Genomic DNA, 25,355 nt, shown 5'->3' with positions numbered 1-25,355 from the left:
GTTCTTTTTTTTTAAATAAAAAATCTGTGAAATCAGCTGTTATTTCTCCTTTTTGTTTCTTATTTATTTTGGTCCTCTCTCTTCTTTTCCTGGCCAGAGATTTGTCTATTTTGTTTACCCTTTCAAAGAACCAGCTCTTGGTTTTATTGACTTTTCAATTTTTTAATCTTTTTTTAAAATTTATTTTCTTTGATCTTTGTTTCCTTCCTTCTGTTGACTTGTCCTTTTTCTAATTCTTTTAGGTGATCAGACTGGTTTTTGAATGACTTTTTCCACCAGCTGATTTTCAAATAATTTTAATTCAAAGTAATCAATATGCCATTTGTGGAATATCTTGGGGTGACCTGTCCTGAACCCAAAAACTATGCAATAGGTGCCCATTATTATTATTTCTATTTTTCTTACCTAAATTTTATCAGTAAAGGAGCTGAGATCTGGAAAGGATGAGAAACTTTCCTATTTCTATTATTTCCCAACAGAGTGGGAAATTTCTTTAGGAAAGTGACATATCCTTTCTGAAGATCAGTTTCCTTACCTCTGAAGTGAGGAACAGAACAGTGTGTAACTCCTGGCACTGTGAGAAGGATTAGATGACTAAAGTCATGTGTAACACACAGGAGCTGCCTATACACTAAACATTTCCTCAGTTCATGTTAGCGGCTGTTACTGAGGGGGGCAACTTAGAGCCAAAGCTCCAAATTCGGACCACAAGTCGTCTTCTGCTAACCTCTCACCTTACTTTGGAAGTAAATGGAAACAGGTAACATTTTAAATTTGCTTTTTAAATTGTGAAGTGTGTTACAGTGGGAAATGTTGGTAAATGTGTGTGAGGTGGCATCTTAGCTTGTTAGTGACAACATTTGTTTGGACTCTACACTCCATTTTATTATTTTGTAAAATTTTTGTAGAATTCATTTTCAAGTTAATTTTTTAAAAAATTTACATGAAATGTAAGGTCAGAGTGTTCTAAAGATAGCATTTATCTTCAGAACCTTTAGACAGTCTCGGATTTGTTTGTCTCTGAACGCCACCTTTGCTGGTGTGGGAATGTCTACATATTTTAGTAGGTTTTATCATTGAAATTCCTGAAAGTGATTTGCCGGTGGTTTTAAGACTAGCTAACAACTTAGAGTAATGTCCATATCAGTAGAAGTAAAACTATTTTTGCAAGATGTTAACCATATAATTGAGTCATGGTATTTATTCTGATTTTTGCCTTATAAAATGAAATCATAATCTTCTAAACATTTAATGAACTCTTATCATTCAGTTATACATTTTGGTGTTTTAAAAACTCCTGCCATTAAGCATAACTTAGAATCCTATATTTTCCCTCTGTGATACACATGTCATCTGGATAGTAAGCATGAACCAGATAAAAGTCACTCTGCCTGGGCCCCACTGAACAAGCAGGGAAGCAGGAAATACACAATAGACACATCAGAGAGGAAAACGTTTTGTGTGAGTGCTTTAGGTAAAAGTAACCCCTTACTCCTTAGTCAGTCTGGCAAAATAATTTTTGATTCAGTGGTGTTACAAGGTGCAGATAATATGGGTTCCTTTCCTTGATGATACCAGAAGATATCCTTTAACCTGGAAACTCCAGAATGAAAAACCAGGCATCAGTTGTTTAATACCTGAGTTGAAAATAAGGAGATGAAGTGAATGCATTTAATTTCAATTTACTTCTGCTTCATGATGAATAATTAATACATGGGCTGATTCTAGTATTAGCTCCAGTCTCATCACACTTAGGGATGGTAGAAACTCAGAGCCTGGTGTACCTATGGGAAATTACTCTATAATTATATTTGGATCTTCTTGTTAAAACCAACTCAGTGTACTTCAAGGCCACCTCAGGGCTAAGTATAATAGCAAGCTATTTAAAAACAAAACAAAACAAAACTCCCATCTTCTTTGTTCATGTCTCTCCAGTTGCTTTCCAAGAAAGCTCCTGTCTCCCAAATGCCCTAAACCAGGCATAAATACCTTTCTTATTCTCTGCCTGCCCTCTTAATCTTGATGAGTCAAGCTTAGATGTGCCATCTGACCAGTCAGACCTAGATTCAGCCTGCAGTCCCTCTTTCTCTTATACTCCCCAATATGTATCCCACTTTCCCCCTTAATCTCTTCTCTGAAATCTACCACACAGGGCTTTGCCACTTGCTGGAACCAAATGGGAGGATCCTGTCCTATCTTTCATCCACACTTAGATTGATCCTTGTGAGGATTTTCACTCCTGTGCTCCGAATTCAGATGTACTATAAATGGAGTTGCCAGAGAAAATCAGGATGCCCAGTGCTATGGACCATTTGGGTCCTCCCAGAATTCACATGTTGAAACCTAATTCCCAGTGTGATGGTATCTGGAGATAGGGCTTTTTGAAGTTAATTAGTTCATGAGGGTGGAGCCATCATGATGGGATTAGTGCCCTTATAAAGAGACAGAAAAGAGCTTGCTTCTCTTCTCTCTGCTCTTGGCCAAATGTGGATACCAAAAAAAGGCTGTGGAACAGAAAGAGAGCCCTCACAAGAAACCAGCCACTGGAACTTTAATCTCAGACTTTAAAGCTTCCAAAACTGTGAGAAATAAATTTCTGTAGTATTTTTTTTATATACAAGTCTAAGATTCTTATATAAGTTTGAATTTCAGATTTAAAGAAAATGAAGTAATCAGTGTTTAATAATTATTAGGTGTTTAACTAAATTTCAGATTTAATTGTATTTTTTGTTAGATCTCGTAAGCCAAATTGTAAAACCCTCCCCTTTCTAAAATACTTAGCTATGGTCTCCCAGATAATTTCTAAGATTGGGAGACTAGGAAATGTAAGCCCCAGTTCTACACAACAGGCCATTTTCACTGTCAAGGTTTATGTATTGTCTGTGGGCAGTAGCACATATGGTGAAAGGGATTCTCATAAACTTTTCTGCTTTTTTTCATGAAGAGAAGAGCATGTTTGTATCTGAGAGTTCAAATACACAAATATGTCTGTATATGACAGCTACCCAAACCATCACCCACACTGTGCAGAATTTGTTAGTTCTGAACTTATTTTAGGAGATCAACTTATTGTCCAATGTCCTCCTCCCTGACACATGTTGGAATGTGACTCTTGACCCTTAATGTGTGGTATATTGGAGCTACAGCCAGGTCTGAACTCACAAGGCAGAGGCAGGGATTGCAACATGTACTTTATAACTTACACATTAGTCAGATAGCTCCTTTTAGGACATCTTTAAATTGAAGGTTTCTTCTGTAGTCATCTCTCCTTGCTGCTCAAAGGATTTTTTGTTTTGTTGTCATTTACTGGAACAAAAATGTTATCAGCATCTGTATTTTTATGTATTGGACAGAAAATCTAACACAAATATACTGATTTGTTGTTTCTTATCTTTATGCTGAATCCTGCTTAGAGGTTCTTTCAAGCAAATGGCAGAATTTCTCAGCCTCATTAACATGTGGCCCCACTGGTCTATGTCTTCCTCCACTTCCTTTTCTATTCCTTCTTTCCTTTTCTCTTCCCCTTCTTCCCTCTACTTATCCTCTTCCTTCTGGCACTAAGTATGATAGGAACTGGGTTAGTTTCTCATAAACTAGATAAGTCTGTAAATTTCAACTCAGTCACTTACTAGATAAGACCTTGGGAGCATTACCCAGGCTTGGTCTTCCCATCTAGAAATGAGTATAAGTTTGGTGTAGTCACTTAGTTGTGTACAACTTTTTGCGACCCCATGGACCACAGCATGCTGGGTTTCCCTGTCCATCACCAACTCACAGAGCTGACTCAAACTCATGTCCATCGAGTTGAGTTATCTTATCCTCTGTCATCCCCTTCTCCTCCTGCCTTCTATCTTTCCCAGCATCAGGGTCCTTTCAAGTGAATCAGCTCTTGGCATCAGGTTGCCAAAGTATTGGAGCTTCAGCATCAGTCCTTCCAAAGAATATTCAGGGTTGATTTCCTTTAGGATTGATTGGTTTGATCCCCTTGCAGTCCTAGGGACTCTCAAGAGTCTTTTCCAGTACCACAGTTCCAAAGCATCAATTCTTCAGCATTCAACTTTCTTTATGGTCCAACTCTCACATCCATACATGACTACTGAAAAAACTTTAAATGGACCTTTGTTGGCAAAGTAATGTTTCTGCTTTTTGATATGCTGTCTACGTTTATTATAGCTTTTCTTCCAAAGAGCAAGGGTGTTTTAATTTCATGGCTGCAGTCACCATATATCAGTGATTTTGGAACCCAAGAAAATAAAATCTGTCACTGTCTCCATTGTTTCCCCATCTATTTGCCATGAAGTGATGGGACCAGATGCCATGATCTTAGTTTTCTGAATGTCGAGTTTTAAGCCAACTTTTTCACACTCTTCTTTCACTTTCATCAAAAGGCTCTTTAGATCCTCTTTGCTTTCTGCTATAAGGGTGGTGTCATCTGCATATCTGAGGTTATTGATATTTTTCTCTGCAATCTTGATTCCAGCGTGTGCTTCATCCAGCCCAGCATTTCTCATGAGGTACTCTGCATATAAGTTAAATAAGCAGGATGACAACATATAGCCTTAACATACTCCTTTCACAATTTGGAACCAGTTCATTGTTCCATATCTGATTCTAACAGTTGCTTCTTGACCTGCATTCAAGTTTCACAGGAGACAGGTAAGGTGGTCTGGTATTCCCATCTCTTGAAGAATTTTCCACAGTTTGTTGTGATATGCACAGTCAAAGGCTTTAGCATAGTCTATGAAGCAGAAATAGATGTTTATCTGGAATTCTCTTCCTTTTTCTATGATCCAACAGATATTGGCAATTTGACCTCTGCTTCCTCTGCCTTTTCTAAATCCAGCGTGTACATCTGGAGGTCCTCACCTCATGTACTATTGAATCCTAGCTTGGAGAATTTTGAGCATTACTTTGCAACCATGTGAAATGAGTGCAACTGTGTGGTAGTTTGAGCATTGTTTGGGATTGCCTTTCTTTGGGATTGAAATGAAAACTTTTCCAGTCCTGTGGCCACTGCTGAGTTTTCCAAATTTGCTGGCATATTGAGTGCAGCATTTTCACAGCATCATCTTTTAGGATTTGAAATAGCTCAACTGGAATTCCATCACCTCCACTAGCTTTGTTCGTAGTGATGCTTCCTAAGGCCCACTTGACTTCACATTCCAGGATGTCTGGCTCTAGGTGAGTGATCACACCATTGTGGTATTCTGGGTCATAACAATCTTTTTTGTCTGGTTCTTCTATATATTCTTGCCATCTCTTCTTAATATCTTCTGCTTCTGTTAGGTCTTTGCCATTTCTGTCCTTCATTGTGGCAATGTTTTCATGAAATGTTCCCTTGGTATCTCCAATTTTCTTGATGAGATTTCTAGCCTTTCCCATTCTAATTTTTCTATTTCCTTGCATTGCTCAATTAGGAAGGCTTTGTTATCTCTCACTGCTATTCTTTGGAACTCTGCATTCAGATGGATATAGCTTTCCTTTTCTCTTTTGCCTTTTGCTTCTCTTCTTTTTTCATCTATTGTAGGGCCTCTTCAGAAATGAGTATAATATTGTGCATTACTCTCACAGTGCTCTGAAGATTAGATTAGGTAATGTTTATAGAGTTCTTGGCCTATAGTAGTTGCTTAAGAAATGCCATAGTCTTTCCCTTTCTTCCAGTCAGCAACATATAAAACATGTAAGTGTGTTAAAATGTTTTTGTACACTAATGTCAACACAACTGGTTTGTACTAGCCCTACTTGCTCTTTGAGGGTACAGTACAAATTCATGATGACATTTTCTGGAATCTCAAATTTCTAGCTTCCCCTTGAAATGAATACTCTTTTTGCCTATCAGCTTGTTTATTTAGTGCTACAGTCAAAGCTAATACTTTGTCTTAAGTCCATTAATTTCCTGGGTTCCTCTCATTCCTATTGGGCTTACTGTCTAAAAGTCCCATCTCTTTTCCACATGTGACTCCAACAGTTTCCCTACTTGAATAACTTTACCTTTTCAGACTTGTCAGCATACCTGGTACCTCAAAATTCCAGGGATGGGAAAAATGCTATTTGATTTGAATGCTACCCAACCCCACCTCCAGTAATATATCTGTGTTAAAAGATGTGCTCAGTAATTACATAAACCCATGAATGTAGAAATGACTATCTACTATCTCTCTATTATAAGCCTTCAGCAGCACCCCATCATTCTAAGGGAATAAACAAGTTTGTAACATGGCCTATAAGTCACTGTAAGGGCTCTGCATCAGCGTATACTATCCAATCACTTACTCATACAGTCAGCCAAGAAATATTTATTGCACCTACAATATATCAGAAAAGACTATATCCAGGAATTGAGTGTAGAAGTGTATAAAGCAGAGAAATCCACTTCCTCATAGATCTTAATTACAATTAGGTGAAGGGAAACAGGTAGTAAAGCATACAGATAATTATATACGTGATATGTAAATAGTGCCATATGTTCTGAAAGGACAAAGCAGGAAAGGAGTTTATAGTTCTATTACTCTGCAGAGTTTAGGCACTTGGACCTCTTTTTACCCACTTATTTTCTCAGGGGACCTCTATAGGTGTTATTTCCTTTCCTTTAAACAATGTTTTCTGCAATTTGCCTAGTTTTCCTACTATTTATCTTGCATTATTTAAACTCAAGTGTAACTTCATTTCCTTGGATTAACCTTCCCTAACCCTCTGCCTTCCCATCCCCCAAATTCCCCTGCCCCCACCACAGTGCCAAAGGACAATTCCCAATGTGTTCTATGCTTCCCTGAGCTTTAATTCTTTCCCTCAAAGGGTTTTTCTTAGTTTGGAATTATTCACTCATTTTGACATCAATTATAATTATTATTTTTGGCTGCACCATTTGGTATGTGGAACTTTTGCCACTGGAGAGCAAACCTGCACCCTGTACCTCACCCCCACCCACCGTGGTGGAAGCATGGAATCTTAATCACCGACCAATAGGAAATCCCTAGGACCAATTATTTAACATGTGTCCTCACACCAGAATACGACCTTTTCAAGAAGAGGAACAGCATCTGTTCTTTTGCCCCACTCTTATCCCCAGAATAAGGAGTGTCATGCAGTAGGCGTGAACTCACAGATGTTCACAGGAGGGCTCACAGTAATAACGTGCAATAACCATGCTGTCTACATGCCAAGAATCCTATACATGTTAGCCATAAGGCAGCAGAACAGGGACTATAAATTGCTTTAAATCCAGCTTTATTTACATCACAATTTTTCCTGGGGTCAAATCTATTTCAAGAATTGGTGAAGATATCACAGTGCTTTCAACATAGGCTTTTAAAAATTCCTAAGTGATCAACAAGGAGTCAGAATGTGTCCTCCACCTATTCTGTAAAGCCACAAAATGAGATGAAATAAATATGGCATAGATCTTGTCCTCAAGAACTGAAATTTCCTGCAAAAATGAAATGTTCGTACTCATGAGAATCAAGTCTCTGACCTTTCAATTTTATCCAAATGACTAAAAAGAAGTGTAGACTTGCCATCTGGAATTCTTGGCTAATTGCTGAAATTTTGTTTTGTTTGAGCAAAAAAAAAAAAAAAAAAACACCTCTTTCCACCCTTGCCTCTCTCTCTGAACTGTTGAATTTGAAGAACATATAGTGCCTTCTGCTACGTTATTTCCCAGCTCCTGGATTCTGTCTCCAGAGGAAACTCTATTTGATATAAAGGCATTGAGAGTATGAGGGGAGCTTGAAAGTTTGTGATTTGTGGTTGGACGGAATGGCCACCTTGCCCAGGTAGGATAGCAGCTGTCCAGGATGCTGAGTCACCCTGGTACCACCTGCTTGGCTGACCCATTAATCTGCCAGTCTGTTTTTGTGAACACCGAAATTGTTTCCCAGTGGAGATTTCCTGAAACATCTCTTACATCAGTTAAAGACTAAAGAACAGATGGTAATTTCTTGAGATAGTGAAGATTGTAGCTGATTCATTACTCATGTAGGGAACAGTGATGATAACCAATTCGGCATCATATGCTTTGGCTTACTTTTGTTTTTTTGTTGTCAGTTTCCAGTATGTTAGGAGATTTCAGGCTTTAAGAATGAAAATATGCTCGCTTTTAGATCATGGAGACTTATCAGGATGCCCTAGGAAGTCAGAAAGCACAGAGATCAGTCTCAATAATGTCAAGGTCAGGTTTTAATGGAATGGAGGTGGTATTTATCACCTTTCAGGTACCAGAGCAACTCCATGGACACTCATCAAAAACTAGAGACTTGTCAGATTTGATAATGTCTGCCAAAGCGTAGCACTGTGCCCAGCACACAGAAAGAACTCAGAAATATATAGCTGGCATTCTATCACAACAACAGAAATTCTAGAAATTTAACAGCAGGTTTTATTGAGCTACGTATTCATTTTAGCATACTGTTGAAAGGATGTTCCTATATGTCTGATAATGTTATCTTATTTGTCACTCTATTTCTCTCCAACTCTGCTCTGTTAGTTTCTGCTGCTTTCATTCTTTTCTCTCTCTCCCATCCATCTCCCTCCACCCTCTCATTTGGAATCAAGATTCCCCAAGAGAGAGGATCTGATGAGACATGTTATTCACTATCCTTTGTCAGAGCACTCCCAGTAGACATTCTTGTGTCAAATGACTCCTTAAACTGCTCCTTAAAACTGAGCCATCACTACTCCTCTTGAGTCTGAGTGCACTCTTGGTTCTGATACATGCCATCCCATCCCAACTATGTTAACAGGTCCACAGGACAGAAAGCTTGGAGAATTTTGGGTAAGAATCACCCTGAGGGACTCTGCTTAGATGGAGACCAGGGATACAGGGTACATTGAGTTTCATAGACTATTCTTTACCAGCTGAGCCACAAAGGGAAAGTATAGCAAGTTTTAAAGTATAGTAAGTTTTATTTGATGGTTCAACATTTTTTTCAAATATTTTTGAATTGAAGTGTAGTTAATTTGCAATGTTCTGTTAGTTTCAAGTGTATAGCAAAGTAACTCAGTTATATATCAGAACCTTTTCCATTATAGGGTATTACAAGATATTGAGTATAGTTCCCTGTTTAGGTCCTTGTTTACCCATTTTATTTACAGTAGTGTGCGTATGTTAATCCTAAACTCCTATTTTACACACACACACACACACACACACACACACACACACACACACACGTATATGTGGGCTTCCCTGGTGGCTCAGATGGTAAAGAATCTGCCTGCAATGCAGGAGACTTGGGTTCTATCTCTGGGTTGGGGACATTCCCTGGAGGAGGGCGTGGCAACCCACTCCTGAATCCTTGCCTGTAGAATCCTCATGGACAGAGGAACCTGGCGAGGTAAAGTCCCCAGGGTCACAAAGAGTGAGACACGTCTGAGCGACTCAGCACAGTACAGCACATATATATGTGTATTTATCTATATACAGATATATACACGTTGCTTTTTATACTGGTTTCAAGCCTTTAAAATTCTGTCAATGAACACAAAAACTGTTGTTCAGGAAGTAACTGGGTGCTGACTTAATTAGACATAAAGAACTGTTTGGAAAATCTGCAGTGGTCCACAAAGAATCTTCCCATCGTGTGTGTCTCTGCATGCCTGGAATCTGGCTGGGCCACAAAGTTCATTTTGGAAGGAAACTCAGGACTAAGTGAATACTCTCCAATTCCTGGCAGGATAAGATATCAGAGAGATCAGAAAGTAGATAGACGTTGGTTTAACTCAGTGTTCTTCCAACAAATAACCAACATGTCACTCAGCCTTTCTGGAGTGCAGTTGATTTCATCTGTAAATGGTTCTTAGAGATAATGTACACAAAACACCTAAGCTATAAATGCTAGCTCTTTTCCCCTACGAGACCTATTTTGTATATAATTCATATCTCTCTGGCCTTTCTTTCCTTCTTAGGTGAGCAGTGGGCCCTTCCAGTGTCTGTATTTACCAGGCTGGAGCTCTGCTGATATTCTGGAGATGTGCAGTCACATTTCACATTGAGGTGCTGGTGGTGCAGCTTCCGCTGGTAGGAAGTGGGCATGGACAGCTGCAGAGGAGCAAATCCTGAGTGACTCGTGGGATGGGTGCATGGAACCCAGGTGCAGCCTGAGCCAGGCCTGCTGGGGGTCAGGCTCTGGATCAGACCAGCTGACCCCACTGATGTGGTGAAACCCAGCCTAAAAATCACGAGTAGAAATCATGGCTTTGGTTATGAGCTGCCTTCTGTTCCTGCTTGGCACACTGCATCCCACCTTGATTCTTATCCTCCAGGCACAGATCTTGATGATTTGAAGATTTACCTCTTGCTACTGCATCTTACCTCTTTGAAGGTTTAGGAACACCCTCCTTTTGTGAAAGGATCCCAAAGAGAAGTAGCATACACAGGTCTTTTTTGAGAACTACTGACACCATCAACCTTGAAGGAATATATTTTTAGGGATCCAAAGTTCATACAGCATTCCCAAATATCATTGCCAGATGTTAAGATCTTGTTATTTAAACAGAGACAAACTGCTGGGACTTAGATTCAGATGAAAACTCCTATTAGAATGTAGTTTATACACACTCCATGCTTGATTTTATCTGTGTCTAAGTAGAATGCAAGTTTAGAAGAAAATTTGTGACAATGTCACTTTAATTTCCTTATTAAAATATATGTATTCCTTGAAAAATGAAAATTTTCTTATGCATCTTGGATTTTTTTTTTCCATTGGTGCTATCATGGCTACTTGAAGATATTAGGTCTTTGACATATATTTATTTAATGAGTACATGCTGATCATTTTATTAATGTTACGTCTCTTCTTGGAGTTAAGAACCACTCTAGAATATTGCTCCTACACAGCCCCATCTGTTTAGATTACAGAATATTCTGATCTCTTCTCTCTGGGTCATCCACCTTCATATGTTCATTAAGATCTTAAGGAATTTATTCTGCCCCAAATTGTAGGCCTTTCTACTCAACACCTACTCTCTGAATCCAAAATTACAACGCATCTTCATATAAATGCAGATTATCTTGAAAGAAAAATAGAATAAAACTTATAGATGGTATAAGTCCTACTCATTTTCAAAATCAAATAAAATGGATCTATGACAATCTTTAAAAAGAAATAAGAACAAAAAGAAATACAAATACTCCAGGGAGGAATAGTCAGCAGATATAAAATAGATGAAAGTGCAACATTTCCTAGTTGGGAATACTAAAATCCAAAATGGGATGAAGAAAGCAAGGTATAAGAAAACCCAAGATTAGTGCTCTTTCATGTCAAGACCTTAAATCCCAATAAAATATCAAATATTGTCAAGCATTATATTAAAAGATAAGGCAAATATGATTTATTCAGAGAATGCATATATGGCTTGACATTGGTTATTCTATTAATGTAATTCATCACAGTTAAGAAACTTAAGGCTATTTATAAAACCATGGTGTCAGAAATAAACATTACATTATAAAACTAAATTACACCTGATGCTAAGAGACTTGACTATATGCGACTCTAAAATATCCATTTGTTATCCTGGGGTAGCTACTGACATCAATTTGTTACATATATTTTTAGATAATTTTTTGTGAAACATATATACATCTGTAGCAATATATGGTCAATGATTCTGTAATTATTTAGATTTCACTGTAGAAAACCACAGCAAACTTAGTTGTGTAAAATAATATACATCTATTATTGTATTGCTCAGGGGTCAGTGGGTCCATGGTTGGTAGGATGGGCAGCACTGCTGAACTTAGGGATTTCTTGCATGTTTTGGGGAGCTCCTGGCTTAGGCTTGTTCAAACTCTTTTTCTTGTGCTTACACACACATTGCTAGATTGAGAGAGGGGTCCACACAGGGAGGGGAATAATTACAGCTGTCTTTTTTTTTTTTTTTTAACAAGCAGTATATCTCAAGATCCAAGAAAGAACACTCAATCATAGCCATATATTCTGACAAAATTTTGTGAAATTTAATGTCCATATGAAGAGAAAAAAATGCTCAGTGGGCCAGGAAGAGAAGTATTTCCTGAAATGATAATATACAGCACTCATGCCAGTACTCTATAACATGTTTAATGATAAAATATTTCATGTATTCCTAATAGAATCAACTTAAGACATGGGTGTCCTCTATTATGACTAGGGAGGAACTGGGTAGACCAATAGACTGCTTGGATACCACCTGCTCTCGTCTCTCCTACCCTCACCCCATTGACTAGTGGACCTCAATTTAGTTTATCTCCAATGATGCTTTACTTTTTTCCCCCCCATTATTTTTATTGGTTGGAGGCTAATTACTTTACAATATTGTAGTGGTTTTTGTCATACATTGACATGAATCAGCCATGGATTTACATGTGTTCCCCATCCCGATCCCCCCTCCTGCCTCCCTCTCCATCCCATCCCTCTGGGTCTTCCCAGTGCACCAGCCCTGAGCACTTGTCTCATGCATCCAGCCTGGGCTGGTGATCTGTTTCACCCTTGATAGTATACTTGTTTCAATGCTGTTCTCTCAGAACATCCCACCCTCGCCTTCTCCCACAGAGTCTAAAAGTCTGTTCTGTACATCTGTGTCTCTTTTTCTGTTTTGCATATAGGGTTATTGTTACCATCTTTTAAAATTCCATATATATGTATTAGTATACTGTACTTGTATGGAAATACATAAAACCTCGAATAGCCAAAACAATCTTGAGAAAGAAGAATGGGACCAGAGGAATCAACCTGCCTGACTTCAGGTAATACTACAAGGCCACAGTCATCAAGACAGTATGGTACTGGCACAGACAGAAATATAGATCAATGGAACAAAACAGAAGGCCCAGAGATAAATCCATGTACCTACGGACACCTTATCTGTGACAAAGGAGGCAAGAATATACAATGGAAAAAAGACAACCTCTTTAACAAGTGGTGCTGGGAAAACTGGTCAACCACTTGTAAAAGAATGAAACTAGAACACTTTCTAACACCACACACAAAAATAAACTCAAAATGGATTAAAGATCTAAATGTAAGACCAGAAACTATAAAACTCCTAGAGGAGAACATAGGCAAAACACTCTCCGGCATAAATCACAGCAGGATCCTCTATGACCCACCTCCCAGAATATTGGAAATAAAAGCAAAAATAAACAAATGGGACCTAATGAAACTTAAAAGCTTTTGCACAACAAAGAAAACTATAAGCAAGGTGAAAAGGCAGCCTTCAGAATGGGAGAGAATAATAGCAAACGAAGCAACAGACAAAGGATTAATCTCAAAAATATACAAGCAACTCCTGCAGCTCAATTCCAGTGCTGCTTTAATTGACAGGTATAAAGGATATTTCCCAAAGGGTGATTTTTTTTTTAGAAATATGCCAGCAAACTGGGATGGAGCTTAGAATTGATTAAGTAGGGTGGGAACTTGGCACTACTGGTCCCAGTTGATGCACTGTTAGTAGCTGCTTCCAACAACAACAACAAAAAAATTAGTAAAATTGATTCCAATAATGGTTTTCATTTAGTATACTGCATCAGAGGAAAGTTTGGAATTCAATTCCGTTAGATTTGAAATATCTGACATTATTGTTTATACTCTTGCAAATGAAGGTTAAAAAGTCCTGCATTAAAGATAAGATGATGTTTTTATGTGTGTTGATACAAATACATTTCAGTGATGCATAGTATTATGGTACACAGAAAGCTCATATCTGATTAAGAAACTTTTCAAGCAAAAACATTTTTGGAATTAGGTATGGTACACATATAATTCATAATTGTATCCAAACAATCTTTTTATATCAATCCAAATGGAAGTTACAATTGTAGAAATTTGCATGTTGTTATATACGCACATTTAGAGTACAGTAACATTAAAAATTTCGTGATGATGCAAATGAGTACACAAACATAGATTAGCAGAGCAGTGCACAAGTTCTGCTTTTGCTGCCCATAATCACCAGTATGTTAAAATAATTTGAACCTTCAAAAATCAACTGTAAACCAGCCTACATTTCTTAAAATGGCATTAAACTATTTTTTATGTGATTTCTGTATACTTTGCTTGAAATTTGTTTAAAATCTGTGGAAATATTTACTCAAAGAATACAGTAAACTGTATGTTCATCCTATTTAGAAAGCCAAATAGTATACCAAAAATAAAGAAAAGCCAAATGTAAATAGTAGTGTTGTTAGATACTCAAAATTATATATTAAAAATATATAAATAGGAAATAAAAATAAACATATGCTTTGTCACATAATGCCACATACATTTTGCCATATAGGAACCAAAATTATAAACATTATTAATCTAACAATTCCAATAATGAGATAAAAATCATCAGTATTAGAATCTAAGATTTGGTCATTAATGTGATCAAACAACAGTAAAATTAATTGTTGTCTGTGAATAAAGAGATGAAAAGGAAAAAGTACCATATTTCATGGAGTTTAAGATTAAAATGTTCACATATCAAAAATTTTGAAATTTAAATGTCTTAAGATCATTTAAATATTTTTTAAAATTTTATTGGAGGATAGTTGATTCACAGTATTGTTAATTTCAGATATACAGCAAAGTGATTCAGTTGTACATATACATTCATTTTTTTCATATTTTTGATTATAGATTATCACAAAATATTGAGTAGAGTTCCCTGTGCTTACAGCAGGCTGTTGTTGGTTATCTATTTTATGTAAAGTCATATGTGTATTTTAGTCCCAAGCTCCTGATTTATCCCTTTCCCCTGTGTTTCCCCTTTGGTAACCATAGTTTCCTTTTGATATCTGTAAGTCTGTTTCTGTTTTGTAAATAAGTTCATTTGTATTATTTTTAATATTAGCTTCTACATATGAGTGGTATCATATGATATTTGTCTTTCTCTGACTTACTCCACTTAATATCTCTAGGTCATCCATGCTGCTGCAGATAGCATTATTTCATTCTTTTTATGGCTGAGCAACATTCCAATGTATATATGTACCATATCTTTTTTATCCATTCCTCTGTTGATAGACACTTAGGTTTCTTCCATCTTCTGGTTATTGTAAAATAGTGCTGCAATGAGCATTGGGGTGCACATTTTTTTTGAATTACATTTTTCCCCAGATAATGCCAAGATGTGGGGTTGCTAGATCTATGGTAGTTCTATTTTATGTTTTTTGAGGAACCTCCATTCTGTTGTCCTTAGTAGTTGTACCAATTTACATCCCTACCAACAGGATAGGAGAGTTCCCTTTTCTATACATTCTCTCCAGCATTGTTTATAGACTATTTGATTATGACCATTCTGAGCCATGTGAGGTGATGCCTCACTGTAGTTTTGACTTAATTTCTCTGATAATAGGGTTGAGCATCTTTTCATGTGCTTGGCCATCTATACATCTCTTGGAGAAATGTCTATTTAGGTCTTCTGCCCATTTTTTGATTGGGTTGCTGGTTTTTTGACATAGAACTGCATGAGCTGTTTGTATATTGTATAGATTAATCCCCTGTCATTTGCATCATTTGCAAATATTTTCTCCCATTATGTGAGCTACCTTTTTTCCTTTTTTTATTGTTTCCTTTGCTGTGCAGAAGCTTTTAAGTTTAATTAGATGCATTTGTTTATTTTTGTTTTTATTTTCACTATTCTAGGAGGTTGATTCAAAAAGATATTGCTGAGATTTACATCAGAGAGTGTTCTGCCTATGTTTCCCTCTGAGAATTTTATAGTATCTGGTCTTAGGTTTAGGTCTTTGATCCATTCCAAGTTTATTTTTGTGTATGGTGTTAGAGAATATTCTGATTTCATTCTTTTAAATGTAGCTGTCCAGTTTTCCCAGCACCATTTATTGAAGGAACTGTCTTTTCTACATTGTATATGCTTGTCTCCTTTGCTGTAGATTAACTAACCATAGGTGCATGGACTTATTTCTGGGTTTTCTATCCTGTTCCATTGATATGTATTTCTGTTTTTGCACAAGTACAACACTGTTTTGATTACAGTGGCTTTTTAATATAATCTGAAGTTAGGAAGTCTGATTCCTGGAGCTCCATTTTTCTCTCTCAAGTGTGCTTTGGCTATTTTATGTCTTCTGTGTTTTCATACAAATTAAAAAAAAATAGTTCTAGTTCTGTGAAAAATGTCAGTGGAATTTGATAGGGGTTGCATTGAATCTACAGACTACCTTGTGTAGTACGGTCATTTTGACAACATTGATTCTTCCAATCCAAGAACATGGTATATCTCCATCTATTTGTGTCAGCTTCAATTTCTTTGGTCAGTGTTTTGTAGTTTTTAGAGTACAAGTCTTTTGTCTTCTTAGGTAGGTTTATTTCTAGGTATTTTATTATTTTCGATTCATGATGAATAGAATTGTTTCCTTCATTTCTCTTTGTGTTCTTTCATTGTTAGTGCATAGGAATATAAGAGATCTCTGTGTATTGATTTTGCATCCTGCAACTTTACCAAATTCACTGATGAGCTCTAGTAGTTTTCTGGCAGCATCTTTAGTGTTTTCTATATATAGTGTCACATCTTCTGCAAACAGTGATAATTTAACTTCTTTTCCAATTTGTATTCCTTTTGTTTCTTCTCTGATTGCCATAGCTTGGACTTTTTCAAAACGGTATTGAATAAAAAAGGCAAGAGTGGACATCCTTGTCTTCTTCCTGATCTTAGAGGAAATGTTTTTAAGGTTTTCACCACTGAGTATGATGTTAGCTGTAGGTTTGTCATATGTGGCTTTTATTATGTTAAGGAATGTTCCTGTCCACTCTGTGGAGAAGTGTTTTGTTTTGTTTTTTTAAATCATAAATGGGTATTGAATTTTGTCAGGTTTTTCTGCCTCTATGGAGATGATCATACGGTTTTCATTGTTAAGTTTGTTGATGTGGTGTATAACACTGATTGATTTATAGATACTGTAAAATCCTTATATCCCTGGGATAAATCCCACTTGATTACAGTGTGTGAGCCTTTTAATGTATTGTTGGATTCAGATTGCTTGTATTTTGTTGAGGATTTTTGTGTCTGTGATCATCAGTGATCTCAGGACTTTCACTCTTGTGGAGAATTTTTGAATTGCAATTATTTTCTAGTTTGTGTGTAATCCACCTGGCGAGTACAGGGTTTGATTATGTCGTGAAAGTGCTTATTCTACCATTTTGTTGTGGCCTCGTCTTTGTCTTTGGATGTAAAATCTTACTTGGTAGGTTCCAGTATTTTTTTGTCGATAGTTGTTCAACAGTTAGTTGTTGATTTTGGTGTTTTTGCAAGAGGAGGTGAGCTCCAGTCCTTCTATTCTGCCTTCTTTTCTGGAATCGAGGGGCAGCTTTAATTTTGGATGTTTGCTGCCTTTTCCCTCATTGTGTGCTGGCTGTAACGCACTTGATATGAGATGTGTAGGCATAGCAACTCTTGCACGCTCCCAGGGTGGCAGGGACAGGGTTTGGTGCCTGATTTCAGGTCTTGGGCTTTCCTGGTAGCTCCGAGGTTAAAGCGTCTGCCTGCAATACGGGAGACCCGGGTTCGATCCCTGGGTCAGGAAGATCCCCTGGAGAAGGAAATAGCAACCCACTCCAGTATTCTTGCCTGGAGAATCCCATGGACGGAGGAGCCTCGTGGGCTACAGTCCACGGGGTCCCAAAGAGTCGGACACGACTGAGCGACGTAACTTTCACTTTCACTGTCACAGGTAGCTTTGGTCCGCACACTCCCAATACAACACAGGAAAGGCTCCACATTTGCTCACTGGTCTTCTAGGGGCAGCTGCTATCCATGCACTCCTGGGACAGTGGGAGAGCTCTTAGCATCTATTCTTAGGTCTCCTAGAGATGGCTGGGCTGCTGTTCGCACACTCTTGTTACAGTAGGAGTGGAGTTTGGTGCCTGTTCTGGAGTCTGGAATAGGCAACTGCTCCCCATGCCCTCCAGGAATGGGGAGGGCAGTGAAATTTTTGGTATGGAGATTGGGAAGTAATTTTAAGTATTCGGGTGAAGACATTTAGTAAGCAGTTGAATAATCCTTTCTGGGCTCCAAGAGAGAGAACTCTTTCAGGAAACCTCCAAGCTACAGTAGTATGATCCTATGTTGGCAAATTTTACCATTCTGGGCCTCAGTGCCCATAACTTGAGAGTGCAGCAGAACATATGATCTATCTGGAGGAGGATTTCTCAAAGCACACTGCAGGCTCAAGTCAGAAGTCACTCCCCTTGACTGCTCTGGGCATCTCATAATTGTTTTTAGCCAAGAAGTAGCTATGATAGAGTTGTCACTGCTGGCTTCTGTTCAACTTGAACATAGTTATTCATGCTATCATTGTATTCAGTTGAGCTATGTGCATTGTTGATGCTACATGTGGAAAGTTAAATTGTTGTTTGAAATGTCTTCTAACAGGACTAATATGATCTTAAGTCAAAAATGAAAAGTTGTATTCAGAAAGGTGTAGAAATACAGCATTAAGTTATAAATTGGATATTATTAAAGCAAACATCCATCATAGGAAGCCTAACAACAATTTCATACTTCCCTTTTTCAAAGCAGTAAGTGAGAGTTTTATAGGACATAAGAAAGAAACTTAATCACTAGTAGAAGGAGCTACATTACTTTTTTATTTATTAGTATTAAGACTTTTTAATAGTATTTTATTACTTTTTGTTACCGAGATGTATGCAGAGGTATTGACTTTTACAAGATTAGCCTGTCACTAAAGCCTGAGAAATTGTCAGTTCCCTCAAAATGTTGAACAGAACTTCAAATCTAAGAGCAACATTGAAGAATTATCAAAGATACTTTTGTAGATTAATTGGCAGCACTTTTTAGATATTTTTTAAGGAGACAAGATAATAGTATAATCTCATGACTTACATCATTTTTAAGATTTTATGTAAAGTGTATTCATAACAAACCAGGACAGACTCTAGGTAACAACAGCAAAAAGTAGGGAGGCAATACTGCTGACTATAGAGTACTAGGGGAAATATAGAACAGTGATTGTCTTTTATAGGGGACTGTATAGGTCTTGATAAATTTAATATATAAAGTACACCTATAAGTAAAATCAAGATATAAAGTTGTTTCAATTTTACTAAATTCTAAAGATTTTCAAATTTTACATTTTATTTCTCCATAATTTCTGAAATATTCAGAATTGTGGATTTTATTGTATAAATTAATGGAGTAGAATCGGCCAGCATCCTAATTACAAAAGGATCATTTGAAGGAGGTGGTTGATGAAAATATTTAGAATTTATGTTTTGAAGGTAAGACCACAGAATTTATCAATAGATTGGATTTAAGTTCTGAGATAAATTGTTATTGTTGTTCATTTGCTAAGTCGTGTCCAACTCTTTGTGACCCCATGGTCTGAGATAAAGGATTAAGGTTAAATCTAAAGTTATGTTTTCCTGAGCAAGTAAAAGGATGGAGTTTCCAGTATGTGAAATGGTGAGAGATAAAAGAGATCTGGCTTTGGGCAGAGGTCAGAATTCCAGTCTTTCATCTACTTAATTTGAGATGTCTGTGAGACATCTTAGTAGATATGTTGTAGGTTTTGAATAGGAATCTAGGGTTCTCAGGGTTACTTTGAGATGTTGCTATAACGTCTGAAATCATTACCATAAAAATGAGAGTAGATGAAATCAGTTCAGAAAGAATACACAGAAAGAAAAATTTCCAGTTGAAACTATGGATCATGCCAACATTTATAAGTTGCAACAGAAGGAAGGAAATGAGGAGACTGGGAAGGAGTGACCAGTGAGGCAGAAAGCAAACTAGAAAAGTTTGGGAAGGGAGGTGACAAATTGAAATCCAAATGAAGAAAGTGTTTGAAAGCAGAGGAAGTCATGCACTGTGTCAAATAATACTGATAAGTCAAGCATGATGAGGACTGAGAAAATTGATTATAGTATAACAAAGTGGAAATTGTTGGTCACCTGGATCAAAATAGTTTCAGATGACATATAGTTATAAAAAACCCAACTAGAGCAGAGTTTAGAAAGGGAGGAGAAGAATTTAAGAAAACACAGATAGGCAACAATTGCTGACTGTTTCACACTCAGGGAGAGGGGAGAAAGTAGGGAAGGATTAATAGCTAAAGAGAAAGGTGCCCAAGATAGTGTTTGACTTAAAAAAAAGAGAGAAAATATTCCCATGCCTATATGTTGCTGACAGAAAAGAAAGAGTAGAGGAGAAATACATGGTGATGTTGGAGAAAGGATAAAACCTGCAAGGAATGGTATATAGTGTGCAGATGGAGAAAACTGTAAATCATTGACAATAGCAGGAATGGAAATCAAGTTTGTGAGCACGGAGCCCTGTGGATGTATAGATATAGAAGTGGAAACTTGAGGAAATTCTTATGACTTTGCTTTTCTTATGAAATAGAAACCAGTGTATTGCTGAGCATGAAGATGGGGGACGTGAGAGCAAATTATTTTGTTCCCTACAGTATGTGTTTGAAAAAGAATTTATCATGTAGATGTTTCTCAGTAATACCCTAGATGTGCATGTTTTGGCAAACTTGCTGATTATCTTAACTTTTATATATTTGCTACACTCTGTCTCATCTGTGTTCTTCACATCTGTAAAATGGGGATGGTAATACATATCTTAGAATATTGTCAAGATGTGTGATGTTAATTTAGATGAAAATGTATAAAAATATCTTGGGCAACATGGTATAACAATAAGATTTTTCTGTTTTGCCATTGAGATCAAGAGGAAGCTTTATTTTTAGAGAAATGTATTTTGCCTTATAAGATTTCTGATCTGGGGCCTTGTGTGCAAATGAGGACTCATCTGGTTATTAATTAGCAATGCACACCAGGGCAGTTATAATTAAATGCATACTCCCTGTCACTTGCAGGTTAAATATTTGGTTCATCGCATCAGTCAGGAGGAGAAGCTTTATGAACGGTGCTCTCAAGTGTACTTTGTTTCATGATGTAAATTTATTGCTGGGAAGAAATTGCTCTTGGCAACATAATTATAGGTTAAAAAGGACTGAGGGGGAAACAGTTCAATGTATAGCATATGTCATGGCTGACACAATCAGGGGGTGACACTCCAGCAAAAATCTGTACTAGTGTGACTGGATTATTATGAGCTCTGATGCCAGAGGTCTCTTATCATAAATTATTTCACCCATAGTGATCAACTGATTGATTTTCTTTTACCCAAGAACAATGACCTTAACCTTGATAGAAGAATCCTAAAGTAAGGAAGATGAAACCCCTATTCTCAACAAAATGCATTCTTGAAATATTGCTATTAGAGCCCTCTCCGTAAACCTGAAACTTAGAAGTGCTTCAGACAACTTCCATTCCCCAGCTCAAATGTGTTTGAGAACTAGAAATTGGAGAGAAGAGTGCATGGGCCAGGAGATACCGTCCTTATTTGTGTGGTGGTGGTTTAGTTGCTAAGTTGTGTCTGACTCTTGAGACCCCATAGACTGTAGCCTGCCAGGCTCCTCTGTCCATGGGATTTCCCAGGCAAGCATAATGGAGTGGGTTGCCATTTCCTTCTCAGGTGATGGAAATATGAAGAAGAGGGGAGCAGAAAAGGGCCCCTTTCCTGAGAGTAAGGCTGTGCTTAAGAACCTCTGCAGTGTCTAGGTGACAATTATAAGAGGACCACCCATTTGAGAGTAACAGCCCTAATCCAATACAACAGAAGACCAACTGAACCAAAACGTCATTCTACAATCTCATATCAGGAGCATGCGTGAGCAGAGTTCTGGACTTTCTAATAAGGGGCTGTTTTTCTGGTTGGTTGGCAAGTAATTAGCATTTGATATATCTTTATCCAAACCTCAGAGTGACTCATACTCCATCCAAAACATTATTTCCTTTTATTCTCTTATGTGAAGTTTGAGTTTCTACCTATTGAAACTATAGATGATGATTCATACAAGTCTTAGAAAAATGAATAATCACAATCCAGATCTGTTTCAGGCACTTGACACCAGATGATAACTTTCAAACCACAAACTTCTAGATAAACTTAATTACTTTTAATGAATTACTGGTGGCTGAATGTAAACTAATGTGAGAGAAACTCATGAAACTTGCAGTCTTAGAAGAAGATTGTGGGCTTTCCTGCCAGGTATCTTATCACAGCGTAGATGAGAAGAAGATCCTTTCCTGGATCTGATTAGGAGAGGGGAGGGTAGTCACTGTGATTTAAACCCAGAGTATTCCCACAATGAAGGTCTGCCTGGGACGGGGAAAACCCTTCACAGAACCTTCACCTCTCTGGGAGAAGGGCGGTTACCCTACTCTAATCCCCTCTAGTCTTCCTAGGCACCCGAGAGGAAAGGGGGAAAGACATTTAAATCACAGCCCAGGGAGCCAGCCCACTTAAAAGATGGAGTTTACAGTTATAGAACATTCCTCCCCACACATATAACCATACCAAGAGCAAGTCTCCAATGTAGTTACAGTGGCGTATAGCCAAAGAGCTGCAAGTTATAAACTATTTAAACAGAATTCTCAGGGAAGATAACAGGGGAAACAAAAGCAAATACTTCTGGGGAATATTTAATTTTGGAGACTGTCTTCCTCCATTCCTGGACTATCAATTTAACATGCAGAATGCAACTTCAATTTTTATTTCTCAGTTTCTTTCTGAATACGTGGTCATGCATGCTTTCTCTGCTTTATAAATGTCCACAGTGCTTGCAAATATCTCACTAGTTAGCTCTTGTATCTTGACTTTAGTTTTTATTTTTCTTAATATATGGTTTTCTTTTTCCCAACTCAGTGAAACTCCTAGAGGAAATGCCTGCACTTATACATCTTTGAGTTGTTCATAGGACATAGCCTATAACAGACACGAAATATTTTTTGAGAATGTTATTTTTTAAACTATTACCTTCAACTTCTGGTTGTGTGTGAAAAATGTTTCAATGAGTCCTGGCATCATTACCTGTAGGAGAAAATATCTGGTTTGATGAATTGCATCTGTGGATGCTAACTCTGCCTTTAACCCTGGCTCCACTAAACATCACAACAGGTGTATTTTGTGTCTTCTTTTTAATCTCTGAAACTTCTTTTATGGACGACTAAAAGCTTTTATTGTACATGAGTGATCAAAAGTTTTTCCAAGTATGACTTTTATCAGGATATATGATTTTGATTTTCTGGATGAGAGATGAATCATATGCCATAACATAAATTGTACTAATATATCTCAATATATAAGATCTAAATATAAAGATACTTTACCTATTGCCTAGAGTCCCTGAAATCTGACAAATGAAGGACATGGCCAGTGACAGGTTAGTTAACATTATGACAAAATGAAAATAGCAGTATGGAATATGCTTGCAACATATATTCATGCTTTACAAGCTCAAAAAAAAAAGAAAATAGGGCAATGACATGTCATTTATAAACTGGACTGTGGAAATCAGCATTCATTAGAATGACAATCTAAGATTTTTTGTTGAACAAAAAGTCATATTAGCATTTGAAGCATGAAATGTTATTAAAACTGAACCAGATGTTGCATTCATATTCCAAGTTGTGAAGTCTTCCTAGCAGTGACAGTGTAATAGCAAACAAAGTAAAATAAACAATATGATAACGCTGGGCTTGTTGCCAACATAACTAAAACATAATCTCAAAGAAAGTCACCTGGAAAAACGAAACCAAAGATAGTTACTGGTTTTTAAACTGAGGAAATCTAGATAGATCAAACATAGATATGGCTCTGAAAATAATTATGTTTTATATTTAGGGAAATAATAATGTTCCCTAAATTCACAAAGGCACCTAGATTTTGTTTGTTTGTTTTCCCATATGGATAATTGGAAAAAAAATTAAGGCCCGTGACTCTAAGTGAACCCTTAAGAACAACTGAAATTAATGCATTCTGTGAGCAGAACTCAAAACATTGAAATACTTGATTGGTTATGTTGCATTTTATTTTTGGCTATTACCTCTGTATACCTTGGGCAAAATGGCCAGGTGAGACTTTGGTGTCAGATCTTATTCCAAATCATGATATAAAATATGATAGGGAGATAAAATCAAGTCTCAGGATTCTCATCCTTAAAACAGAAATCATAATTATGTTATAGGGTAGAATGAAAATCTGAAAATGATGCAATGTAAGAAATGCATCAAACCGTATGTCTGGCACCCAATAGATAGACACTAAATGTTAGCTATTATTTTGCAGCTTTTAGTACAAAATCATAGCCAAAGACAGAATAGTTTAAAAAAAAAAAAAAAAAACATTTAGCAGACAAACAGATGTAACCACACAGCTGGGTTATGCTGTTTTGTGAACTTATGCCTCACTTTGCATGCACTGTATTTGTAGATATTTGTTAGTATTGTGCTACATGATGGGTTGGCCAGAAAGCTCATTGGATATGGAAAAACCCAATGAAATGTTTGGTCAAACCAATACAATATTGACCATTTAGCAAACCAGTGCTTTACTATTCAAGTTAAAACTTTTCTTATCCATAGGTTTGGTATGTGAATCTGAATATTAATGGGAGGAAAGCTGATGGTGATTGTCATATTGTATTCAGAATTCTCTTCTCCCCTCGGGCTTGTATATGATGTGAAGGTTTATTATGCCTGGCTCTTTGTGCTGTTAGGTAAAGGTGTTACTGGTGTAACTCCTCAGCCTTTTATTGAAATGATACTCACCTGGCATTCCTTTTCCTTTAGTTCAGTTGATAAATAAGAGCTTTATTTAAAATTTCTATTTTGATCAATCACACCAAGAGTATGGCAGTCATAAATCTTTACATAATCATCAACATAAAATAACAACATAGAAAGCCTAAGCTGCCATATGTACAGATAATCTGATCATATAACATGAATAAATGAATAGAAAAGGACAACTTCATCTACTCAAAAAAATAAAACTACTTAGAAATTTAAAGTAAAAAGCAACAAATTTTATCTCAAGCACATTGCCTGTTAAAGTAGAAAAGAGTTGGGTATGGATTTTAGGCTAGTTTACAAACAGATGATTCTGGACCTGTCTTTCCTCATATCTTTTCTATCTACAATGAAAAAATTTCCATGACTTTATATGTTAGATCACTAATTTCATCTGAAATCATTTTCAACCTATTATTACATATGATTTTTATTGATTTCAGGATTTTGATCTATTTTTTAAAATTCCACAGACTGCAGTTTTTTATTTTTATTATTACTTTTTTGGATAATATTATTATGTTTTTTTAATTTAACACCTGTGTAATTTTGAGTATACAAAGCAGAATTACCTAAAATTGCATTGGTTCTCAGCAGAATTTCTTATGTTCTCCAGAGTCAGATTTTGGCTTATTCATTTTGGTTCCCTCTTTTTTTATTTTGTATTGGAATACAGCTGATTGACAAAGCTGTAATAGTTTCAGGTGAACGGCA

The sequence above is a fragment of the Dama dama genome, chromosome 15 (assembly GCF_033118175.1).
Source record: "Dama dama isolate Ldn47 chromosome 15, ASM3311817v1, whole genome shotgun sequence".
In the NCBI taxonomy this organism is placed as follows: domain Eukaryota; kingdom Metazoa; phylum Chordata; class Mammalia; order Artiodactyla; family Cervidae; genus Dama; species Dama dama.
The sequence above is the reverse complement of the archived record's forward strand: the minus strand, read 5'-3'. Positions refer to the sequence as shown.